We start from the raw sequence: 9,945 nt of genomic DNA, 5'->3' as shown, positions 1-9,945 counted from the left end.
AAGGCTCACCTAGGTAAAAGTATGAGACCCTATCTTAAAAACAACTAAGAACAAAATGACTGGGGGTGTGGCTCAAATGGTAGAGTGCTTGCTTAGCAAGTGCAAGGCCCTGAGTTCAATCCCAAGCATCCCCAAAAAGTAAAAAGGAAAAAAAGAAAGAAAAAAGAAAGTTCACTTTTACAGCTAATGTGGAGACTGAATTAGGGATGACAAGAGTAGACAAAGGAGATTTTTCTAGACAACAGATGACGATGTACTGGAAACAGAGAGACTTGGTAATATGAGGACTGAAAAATACCACTCTAGAACACGTGGTATCATGTAGCATAGAGACTGAAACCAGATTTCAGTGTAGCAAGTGAGGAAGGAGAGACAACGTAGACAAATATTTAGAGACACTTGACCAGGCATGGTGGGGTACACCTGTAATTCTAGCTTTTCAGGAGGTGGAGGTAGGAGGATTGCAAGTTGGAGGCCAGCCCAGGAAAAGTAGGCAAAAATAGCAGTGAGGCTCTGTCCCAAAAATGAAAGAAAAACAAAAGGGCTGGGGAATGCGGTAGAGCACTTGCCTAGCATGTGCAGGGCCTTGAGTTTAACCCCTAGTATCCACCCCCCCATTACAGACACGTGAAATATGTTTATGGGGGGAACCATGGGTCAAATTGACTCTTGTTGATTCGGTATTGTTTGTTTGTAGATGAAACTTTAGGGGATATATTCCCTAAGAGGAAAAGCTCCATGGAAATAGGGAGATTGAATCTATAGGAGAAAGACAGAGGATAGTTGTTGGAGAGAGACCCCAAGGAAGTGGGGAGAGATGGACAGAATGGAGCCAAGGGGGAGAGTGGTGCAGACATCACTCACTCCTGGACTGTAGTAGTTGTGAGGATATTGGAATGAAACTGCCATAGGTTCAAATCCAAACTCTGATGACCTTGACAAGTGTTTAACCATTCTAAGCCTCAATTTTTTTAGTTACAAATCGAGGATAATGAAACCTTTCTGACAGTGTAGTTCTAAGGATTACATGAGATAGTAAGTGCACAAAATGGTAGCTATTATTACTAGTGAGGACAGGACAGGGCCAGCTAGAAATAAATTTGGCAGTAGAGAGCCCAGAACAAAAGGCATTCCTACCTAAGCCCTGTAGCTTTCTCAATAAAGGACTGCTGCTCAGAGTATAGCTAACTGGGGCAGTGGAGGGGCTGAAGAAAAGGATGGGAAAAACCTGCTGAGAAGAAGGAGAGAAGAGGTGGTGAGGAACAAGATTCCCCCCGAGCGGCATCATACACCTGACTTGACTCCCACCCTTCAGTGTCTTGCTCTCAAGTCCATCTTGCTCAGTGGCACTTGATTAATATTCTCAAAAGGACACATCCATCATGCCGCTCCAATGTATGTCTCCTGAATAAAGTTCACTCATCACTGTTTGGCATTTTGGGCCATCTGCATTCAGATGTCTTCCTCTGCTGCTAGCTTCTACAAGAACACAACCCAGCCAGAATATTTACTGTTCTCTGTATATGCATTCTATCTCTGGAATTCTAGGCCTTTTTATGCTATTCATTACATCCCCAGAAGTTTTTATCATGTGCAAGCTTCAGAGTCCTAAAGAACTGGGTTCCAATTTGGCCCTGCCACTGACCAGCCATATGACCTTGGGCACGGTGCTTTGCTTCTCTGTGTCTCAGCTTCTTTATGTATAAAACAGTGTGCCTTAGTCCATTTTGGGCTGTTATGACAGAATATCTAAGACTAGGCAACTTGTAATGAATAGAAATGTATTTCTTCAATGTTTTGGAGGCAGAGTCCAAAATCAAAGCACTAGTGTCTGATGAGGGCTTTCTTACTGCATCATCCCATGGCAGAAGGGTAAAAAGTGGGGAGGGAGGGACAGAGAGAGAGAGAGAGAGAGAGAGATGCTGAACTCATCCTTTTATAAGGAACCCATCTCAAAACAGCTTTAATCCATTCATGAGAGCAAAGCCCTCATGGCCTAATTCCCTCATAAAAGTGCCATCTCCCAATATCGTTTTAATGGCAGTTAAATTTCAACATGGGTTTTGGAGAGGACAAACCACATTTGAACCATAGCATTCTTCCCCTGTCCCCCAAACCATATATCCTTGTCACTTACAGAATACTTGCATTCCACCAAAATAGCCTCTAAACCCTTAACTTATTCCAATATCAACTCTTAAGCCCAAAGTCCAGTCTCATCTAAATCAGATATGAGCGAGACTCAGGCATGATTTATCCAGAGGCAAAGTCCCCTCCAGATGTAAGCCTATGAAATTAAACAAGTTATCTACTATCAAAATTACAATAATGGGGCAGGCATAGGTGGGGCAGGCATTTCCTATTGCTCCCCAAAAGCAAGGAAATAATAAAGGAGTAACAGTTTCCAAGTACATCCGAAAAACAACAGGGAAAACAACATTCAGTCTTCAACCTGGAGAAGAGTCTTTGTAAGTCCTGCAAGCTTATGTTCTCTTATGTCCTGCAGAACACAAGCACTGTAGTTCTGCAATCTTTGGGGAGGCCCTGCCCCTGTGACTGTGCTAGGCACCTCCCTAAGTGGGAATTCTTTGTGGTGGCTCCACCTCTGTAGTGAGCTTCTGTCTGGGTCCTCGGGTGTCTGATAAATCCTCTGAGTTCTGCATCCTCAAAGCTCTAGGTGCAATAACCATGCTCCTATAGCTTCAGAACCCTGTTTACCTGCAGAATTAGCACCACATGAATGCCACCGACGCTTACCATCTACACCCTCTGCCATGGAAGCCCGAGTCACACCTGAGCCAGCTTAAGTCATGGCAAAGGTGGCTGGAGGGTGCTGCATTGGAATGTGAAGAGTAGAGTCCCCAAGTGGCTTCTGGGCAAAAAGTCAGTGGAGGGCACCCTGGTCCTAATCCCCGAAACCATTCTGTCCACCTAGAACTCTGGGCCTGTAGTGAAAGGAACAACCTTGGAGATCTCTGAAATGCTTTTGGGGTCTTTTCCCCCATTGTCTTGATGAATCTCTTCTGGCTTCCTTCTAGCCATATTAATTTCCTGAGCAAATGGTTGTTTGGACACACCCTTGCTATTCTCACTTAAATACACTTTATTATTCTTTACATGGTCTGGTTAGATAGTTCCAAATTTTTACATTCTGTTTCCCTTTTAATTTTAAATTCTATATGTAAATAATTTATCTCTTCTATCATGTTACTGAATATAGTTAAAAGAAACAATGAAGCTTCTGAAATATTTTGCTTAGAAATATCTTCTATCAGACACCTTAGTTCATTGTGCTTAAATCCTACCTTCCATGGAAACAATTCAGCCAAGTTCTTTGCCACTTTATAGTGACAATGGCCCTTTCTCCAGCTTCCAATATGATATTCCTCATTTCATCTGAGAACTAATTAGATAGCCTTTACTGTCCATATTTCTACTAGCATTCCAGTCACAGCCACTTAAATAATCTCTAAGAAGTTTCAGAATTTCCCTAAAGCATTTCTCTTCTGAGCCTCCACCACAAGCAGCCTTAATGCTCTGTTCGTGGCAATGGAGGCTTTTCCTAGCTTGTTCATCCAAACTCCTCCAGCCTCTGCCTATTCAATCCTAAAGCTGCTTCCACATCTTCATTATGTCTTCCATTGCTAAATAGTTTCACTTCTCAGTAGCAATTTTCTGACTTAGTCTCTTTTGTGCTGCTATAACAGAATATATGACATTGGATAATTTGTAATGAACAGAAATTTATTTCCTCATATTTCTTGAGCTTGGGAAGTCCAAAACTGAGAGGCTGGTAGATCTGGCAAGAGCCTTCTGGCTGTGTCATCCCATAGTGGGAGGTAGAAGAGAGTGAAAGAAAGGAGCTGAACTTGCTCACTCTTTTATAAGGAAACCACTGCCATGAAAATGAGCCCATTTTTAGGACAGTGACATTTACCCATTCATAAGAGCCTTCATTGCCTAATATCTTTGTAAATTTCCTACTTCCCAATACCATCACAATTGCAATTAAATTTCACATAAGTTTTAGATGGGACAACCCATATTCATACCATAGTATAAGGATTATAATAATACAAATTGTGTAGTGATACCGACAGGATTGCACTAGCAGATACCCCCCCAAAAGCAATAGTGGGGAACCCTACACATAAAGGAAATTTGGTAGGTGATAACTATGATCAGTAAACATTTACAGAAGACCTGTTATATGCTAGACGTTGAGCTAGGCCTCATGGATCCAAACACCAACGATGTACTTGGAATACCAAAGATCTTTTGAAAGAATGTCAAAGATGGCACCAAAATGAGTTGATACTGTAAGTGCGTCTTGAAGAATTTGGAGATACTGCCATGTAGTCAAGAGATGTAAGTGAGATATTCTTAATTTTAAGAGCTTCTGAAAAGATGAGGAAGCAACCAAAAGCCTATTTCATTTGCTCAGTAGCATTTGGAATAAGCAACAGAAATATAATCAAAAACAGAAAAGCAGTTGATTAAAAGTGAATTGGTAGTTTTGGACACATGATTAGAAGGAATGGAGGAGGGCAAGAATTAGTAAGAAATGTAACTAGGTAAGTAGTCAGGGATTAAGTCATGAAGAGATATATAGGACACAGAAATTTGTCACTAGGTTTTTTTTTTGACAAATGTAGTGACAACATCATTTGTGTGTTAATGATATGTCATTCAGACAGTTGGGTAAAGGATGGGGAGGTGATGTGGCTAGACTACAAAATGGAGACCACTAGGTCAAGGCAAGTCATAATTGTTGCTGAATGAAAGCTTGATTGGGAAGACTAGAGACAAAAGAATGAATTTCAGAGATGCCCAGGGATCAAATCAACTGTACTTGATAGACTTTATTGAAATTAGGGGAAAATAAAGAAAAAAGAAGTTAAGTACAATTTATGGGTTTTTGTCTGAAAGGACTAAGTAGATATTGGTACAATTCATTGAAACTAAGAATACAGAAGAAGGAGCAGGTGTAGTGTACATAGATGATGAAACCTGTTTGTAGATGTCGAATTTGAAGAGCCCAGGAAATAGCTGTGTGAAGATTTTTAGCAAGATTTTGGATGAACAAATACTAAAGCCTCAGGCAAGGTTGTACAGACGTCAATTCCAGAGGAACTTTAATATCAGCAGTACTTGAAAACAAAAGGGAGAGTTTACAGAGGAAGAAGCAATGAGAGACTCCAGGAGAACCCAGTACTTGAGGGGAAGTTGAAAAAGAAGGATGTAAAAGATAGACTATGAAAGTATGGTTTGAGAAGTAGAAGGAGACTCAGAAGACAAAGACATCACAAAGAACAAGATGAGAGAGAGAGAGAAAGAGTTCCAGGGGCTTGGAGGATAGGGATGTAGCTCAGTGATAGAGTGCTAGTCTACCATGTGCAAGGCCCTGGGGTCCATCCCCTAGCACTTAAAAAAGCAGGAAGTGATTGGCCTACAATGTCAAATTCTGCTGAAGTTTCCTGTGAAATTAGGCAGGAGCCAGACTGCAATAGTTTGAGGAAAGAATGAAAAGAGAAATTGAGACACTAAATATAAACAACTCATTCTATATTGGTGGCTATGAAAGGAAAGAAAGGATTTTCCAACTTCCAGAAAGGCTAAGTAAGGAGTTTGAGGGAGTATCTTCCAAGGAAAGCATCCAGTAAGCTGGTCAAAATTAGCAAAGCCTCTGGAGAAGGCTTACAAAAACTTCAGCAACATTTATTTTAGAAAAATGTACAGCAACTTGATAAGAACAGTGGGAGGTCATGGCATATGAGCTAGATACTGCAGCCATCCCTGGCAGTTCCATCATGCAGAACTGTTTGAGCAGGCTTGACTGCTAAATTGTAATTCTTATCTTCCTGGATCCCTGAGGTGGAAGAACTATTTTGTGTGCTTTTGGCAACTGATAAATATTGTCAGGACTCATTTTCTATTGCTCTATTTCTAAGACCTATGTTGAGTGACAGAAGCAACCATTCATCTCCCACCATGTGTGGAGGATGCAGGCAGGGTGGCTGAACAGAATAGTCCCCATTTCCTGCTCCGTATTATGGGAGATACATTCCATTGCACTTGGCAGTCAAGAAGTGGCTCCAATATTTCCAGAGAGAAAGACTTATTCCTGGTAGAATCAGTGTCCAGTGAAAACTGCAGATCACATCCTTCCACTTTGAGTTCTAGAAAGATCCACTCTAACAGTGTCAACAGCTGGAGTGGCACTAGTGCTTCTTGTGCATGTGTGCATGCACACTCATACATACCACCTGTGGAGGGGTTTTGGGTGGCCATCCAGGGAAGAGGAGCAATGCATTCCCCTTCCCTCACCCAACTTCCTACCTCCTGACCCATAATGCAGAAATTCTTCATGGACATAGATTTGAGCAAGCCTGAAAGACTGGTTATAGTCTGTCTCTGCCAAGCAACTCAGCTACAATTGGATCAGACTTGGACCTGATTCATGCTGCAGAGCACTGTTGAAAACAACAGAAGAATCAGGTAGAGATTAGTAGAGGCTAACAGTTGGTAGAATACTCACAGAGAAGCAGACTAGCCAGCTTAAGAAGAACATCAGAGAAAGAGACAGTCAAAGATGAGCCCGGCTGAAATCACAGTCATGCCTGGTACTTAGGATACTGTGTGCAGCCCTAAAGCTGTACTCCAAAGAATGCAGATGGGCTCTGCATTAGACTTCATTGAAATAGTCTAATAGTCTAACTATGCACAAAACAATCAAGCAAACAATAAAAACCTGTAAGGGGAAGGAAATATCAGTACTAGAGTTATTTCACTAAATTATCTAAAATGTCCATTTTAACAAAAGACTGTGAGACATGCAAAGAAAGGAAAGTACAACCCATATATGGGGAAAAACAGGCAAATAGAGACTGTCTTTAAGTTAACCCAGATATTGACTTTGTAGACAAACACTTTAATGCAGCTATTACAAACATTTCAAAGAACTAATGGAAACCTTGCTTGAGCAAAGAAGTTATGACAATATCTCATGAAACAGAGAAATTGGTAAAGAGATAGAAATGATAAAAGAACCAAATAGAATTTCTGGAGTTGAAAAGCACAGTAACCACAATGAAAAATTTACCACATAGGTCCAACAATCGATTTGAGCTGAAAAAAGAAATAATCAATGAACTTACTGATAAAATTATAAAGATTACACAATCTGAACACAGAAGAAAATAAAGGACAATGAACAAGTTTCAAATAAATGTAGGACATAATTAAGCACACTATCCTTTGCATAACAGGAGGACCAGAGGTGAGAGGATAAAGAAATGCGCAGAGAAGTATTTAAAGAAATAATGGCTGACTCTTTTCCCCTGTCCAACCTGCATGGGATTGGGCCTTCCCACAGGGGTCTCATCCTGAGAAGCCTGCATTCCCCTCCTCCTCCTGCCTCTGGATAGCTATGTCCCCCAGGTCCAGAACCCCAGACCTCATGTGGTTCTACCTGGTTGTCGCCTGAGGACTGACAGTGAACGCGCGCCTAGCACCTCACCTCCAGCATCATTTCCCCTTTGTCCCTGAAATGCAGGAGACCCCAGGGAGACTTCTCTCCCCAACTCAGGCCAGTTTCCATGATAGGCCTATATAGCTCCCAGGCAGACCTGAAGTTAGTGGCCAAACCTTGCACCAAGGTCAAGGTGTGATGGCTGGCAGAGTGGCCCAAGTGGTAGAGCACCTTCTTAGCAGGCCTGAAGCCCTGAGTTCAAACCCCAGTGTTGCCAAAAAGAAGTAAATAAAATGATCAAGGTGTTGGAAGTACTTTGCCTTTAATGACAACACTGAAGGATGCATCCTGCCGTGGAAGAAAATCTACTGCCGAGTGTGCATGGACCAGAATGCCTATCCCAGAAACACCTCCAACCTGTCCTTCCACTTAGAAAAGAGTCACTCTGAGGAGTTCTGCTAATTCATCAAGAACAACACAGAGCAGATGGCAGAAGTCTTCACCACCAAGCCCGAGTCCTTATTGTCTCAACTGGCCATGCAGGACCCCCTTTTCATGAAATCTGGCCACTGCTACAGGAACAAGAAAAACAGGAACTCCCGGTCACTATCCTGGGCCTCAGTGTGTGAGGGGCTATACCTGGCCTCCATCATGAACAATCCCACCTTCCAAATGCTCTAAAGATGGCTAACCCCAGGTACAAGTTCTGCAGCAGGAAATATTTCTCCACCAAAGCCATCCCTGAGAAGTACAGGGTGATCTGGGAGGTGATCTTGAAGAAGCTGGCCAACGCCTCATGCTACCACATATCCATAAACATGAGGAGGAGTGAAAACCAGAACTCAGTCTACATGGTGCTGGCTGCCCATTCCTGGGTGTCGGCTCTCCTAACGCCTGTTGGTGAGCTCCAGGTGTCTGAAGACATTCGAAGTGACCAAGGAGAACACAGCAGAAACCATCAAACAGTTGCTCTATGAGGTCTTCATTAAAAGGGGCATTAGCAGCAAGGTCTTCAGGGCCACCATGGACTATGGGAAGGACATTGTGAAAGTTTATTCCTTGCTGGATACAGGTGTCATGCCAACATCCAGCGTGCTTTCCAGTTCCCCAATCTGGGCTGCCTCTGCAAACTTGTAGAATACTTCTAGTGGTTTTCTGAAACTTCTCACCAGTGCATGCTGGGTCTCCTGGTAGGGAATGTCCTTGGCTATGTTCCAGCATCTGAAGGAGCAGCAATTTGTCATTGCCAGCATCATGGGGGAAGATAGCAACAACCACAATTTAATGCTGGAGGCCATTGAGTGGATCACCATTGAGGGGCTAGTGGAGCTCCTGCAACCCTTCTAGCAGGTGACTGAGATACTGTCCACCTCCAAGTACCCATCCATCAGTATGGTCAAGCTGTTGCTGCTCATGTTCCTGAATGCTACACTCAACATCAAGGAGACTGACTCAAGGAGAGCAGTATGGCCAAATAGGTCACAGTGAAGGAGCTATCCAATATGTACCAGGAGACTCCCAAGATCTACATGTTTCTGAGTGTGGTCACTTTCCTGGACACTCACTGTAAGAGCATGTCCTTTCTGTCTACCTTCAAGAGGCAGGAGGTGGAAGAACTGCATGGTGGAAGAGGCCAAAGGCCTTTAGACAAGGTCAAAGACAATGACTGTACACTGGCCTAGGATAAAATCTACCCTGCATCCTAGGAGCCAGCCCCCTCTACCTTCTGCCAGATGAGTGGCGTGGAGGAGCAGGAAGAGTAGCGTACCCATGTGAACTTCACATCCCGGAAGATACTTGACCTCAATGAAGACCCCTCTGTGGCTCTGAGTTATGTGTAGATGAGTGAACTCTGTAATAATGTTTTAATTTAAGCCAGAACCTTGCTTTTGGGAAACTTGGATGAAATTCTTCTTGAGCCACATGTCCTTCTTGAACACAGACGAATTTTATCTTGAGTGGAAAGTGTTGTGAATGAGTATAAATTGCTGGCACTTATAAAAGAGCCAAAAAGAAACAAAGACTGCAGGTGAGTGTGTATCTTTTTGGCGATGTTCCCAGCAAGAAGTCTTCTCCCTACCCTTTGCCACATTCACTTTGTAAATGTCATCTTTATAAGACAGGCAGCTCATGGGGCCTGTGATTCTTTTGTTTTTGATGCCCAAATGGTGTAATTTCATGAGAAACATTTTTTCCCTTAGGGTGAGAATAAAGCCCTTCTGTGAAAGTGTTGATTTTAAACCTGCGCTCTGCTGGTTCTTTAGCATAAACTTGATTAGGAAAGAATGCTTGAACTCTCTTTCAAAACTCGATGTAGAGGGTGATTGATTTTCAGAAACTTACAATGGAGTTGTTTTACCATAGTGGGGTGGACTACGTCATTGTGAGTTGCTCCCAATGATTCAGGGAAACTGGAAGATGTTTTCCAACTACATTTTTTGGTGACACTGGGGTTTGAACTCAGCCTTGCACTT

General features: G+C 42.6%; 1 pseudogene; it reads left to right on the top strand.

The window, feature by feature from the left end:
* The first annotated feature begins 7,598 nt into the window (after nt 1–7,598).
* Nucleotides 7,599–9,153, top strand: LOC109675350 (E3 SUMO-protein ligase ZBED1-like; annotated as a pseudogene).
* The last annotated feature ends 792 nt before the right edge of the window (nt 9,154–9,945 follow it).

This window comes from Castor canadensis, chromosome X (genome assembly GCF_047511655.1).
Source record: "Castor canadensis chromosome X, mCasCan1.hap1v2, whole genome shotgun sequence".
Taxonomy (NCBI): domain Eukaryota; kingdom Metazoa; phylum Chordata; class Mammalia; order Rodentia; family Castoridae; genus Castor; species Castor canadensis.
Note: the sequence above shows the minus strand (reverse complement) of the source record. Positions and strands in the feature narration are given on the sequence as shown.